Here is a 2,202-nt window from a genome sequence, read left to right as displayed (position 1 = left end):
CGAGGACGGGCTGGGGTTGTGCCAGTGTCACCGTCACAGGATCAGGGCCAACTCCAAGGCCCAAAGACAGCATTGTGGTGACGGCTGCGTGACCCGGAGACGGTGACTCGTCTCACTGAACTATCCACACAGAGCATGGTTGAAGCGACAAATGTTTTATTATGTGCGCTTTATGACAATTTTTTAAAAAGAGAGTGTCGACTACATGTCCTATTTTCTGAGGTATCTACTCAGCTGTGACAGTTTTTAACTTCTGCTGAATCTTGTTTTTCCAAACTACCCAGAGTACGATCCTTTCTCCCCAGTAAGTCGTCACTCACGTTTCCAAACGTGCAGGAAAGTGGGGAGGGTTTGAGGCTGAGAACCAACAGCCAGTGCCTGTGACAAACAGTTCACTACCTGCTCGTCAGGGTGTGTGTGTGAGTGTGTATCTGTGAGTGTGTGTGAGTGTGTGTGTGTGAACCTGGAAATCAAAGCCACATGTTTTAATGGTGCAGAATCATAACGGACAGTCTCCTCCCTGTACAGCATCTGGAAACCCATCGTGGGTCAGCTCTGAGTCAGACGACGTAACAAAACTTGACAATACCAACAACGTTTGAATGAAAACAACCTCGACTCTTGAGGTGAAGCGCTAACAGGAGCTGTGGTCTGTTTCTGGTGGGAATGCAGGACGGGGAGGGGGTTCTTTGGAAAATAGGTGGGTTGTTGTTGTTGTTAGATGCCGTCAAGTCGAGTGCAAGCCACAGCGACCCCATGAACCGCAGATCTGACCCCCATCCTGTCCTGCGCCGTCCTCACGCTTCCTGACACACAAGAGCCCATTGCGGCAGTCACTGTGTCAGTCCACCTGGTCGAGGGTCTTCCTCCGTCCACCTTCTACCATTCCCTTCATCTCCAAGGAATGACCCCTCCTAGCAACATGCCCAAAGTATGTGAGGCAAAGCTTCCTCCAAAAAGCACTCTGGCTGCACCCTCTCCAGGACATTATCTGTTTGTTCTCTTGGCTGTTCATGGGATGTTCAGCGGCCTTCTTTAATACCACAGCTCACAGGCATCAATTCTTCTGTCATCCTTATTCACCGTCCAGATCTAAGTTCGACCGACAGGCAGTATCGTGATGGATGGAGAAGAGATCGAAACTGTCAACAGTTTCATCTTGCTTGGATCCGCAGTTAACACACTTGGTACCAGCAGTCAGGAAATAAGGAGACACATTGCACTGGGAAAATCTGCAGTTAGGGGCCTCTCCAAATTATCGAGTAATGATGTCAGCTTGAGGACTGAGGTGCGTCTGATTCAGGCCGTGGTCTTTCCAAACACGTGCTCTGCATCTGAGAGTTGGACGAGTAGGTTGGCAGTTTGTTGAGGTGTTAAATATCCACCCTAGGTGTCTGCCCAAGAGAATCTACACCTGGGATCTGCTCATAAACGTTCTTACAACTTCATGTGGAAAGGCCCCAAATGGAAACACCTGAACGCCCATCACCCAGAGAACAGGCGAGACACCACCTCTACGACTGGACAAGGCCCGGCAAGGCTGTGCGGCGTGGGCTTGGAACCAGGGGGACGGATACTCTCCTCCCGTGCAGTTTACGGCCCCTGAGAACCCTCCTGTGGAGCAACTGGGGGATTCGAACCACGAGCCTTGGGTTGGCAGCGCGGCTCCTCACCACTGGGCCCTTCAGACGTGGCAGTGGACAGGAGCACCTCTTAGACATGCAGTAACGAGGGGAACTGGAAATGCGTAGCTTGGAGGGTCAGCGTTGGGCTCGTCCTGTGGGTCGCACAATCTCTGGGGACAGAGAACACAGCTCTGGTGAGAAGGGGGGATGCGAACTGGGGCAAAAGGCCAGGCCTCAGGAGGTGGTGGCGACGTTTTCTGCTTTCACTGTGGCGGCCTCTCAGTGACTGCTTTTGAAATTCCTAGGCGCTGCTCCAGCAAGGGGGCCTTTTCTGCAGCAGATAATCCTCAGAGACCTTGTCAAACGTAAAAGTTTAAACAATGCACACTCGTGTTTATCGTGGCTTTGCTCACAATAGCAGAGAGTTGGAAATAACCCAAGTTGAGTCAGATGACCATATGATATAATACTCTGGAGATGAAAAGACAAGGAAAAATGGGGTTGCCTTCATAGTAAAAAAAGTAATTTCTAGATCCATCTTGAGGTACAACATCGTGAGTGACAGGATTATATCCAT

Source organism: Elephantulus edwardii, unplaced genomic scaffold (assembly GCF_000299155.1).
Source record: "Elephantulus edwardii isolate Elephantulus edwardi_28Jun2011 unplaced genomic scaffold, EleEdw1.0 scaffold00217, whole genome shotgun sequence".
In the NCBI taxonomy this organism is placed as follows: domain Eukaryota; kingdom Metazoa; phylum Chordata; class Mammalia; order Macroscelidea; family Macroscelididae; genus Elephantulus; species Elephantulus edwardii.
This window is presented reverse-complemented; position numbering follows the sequence as displayed.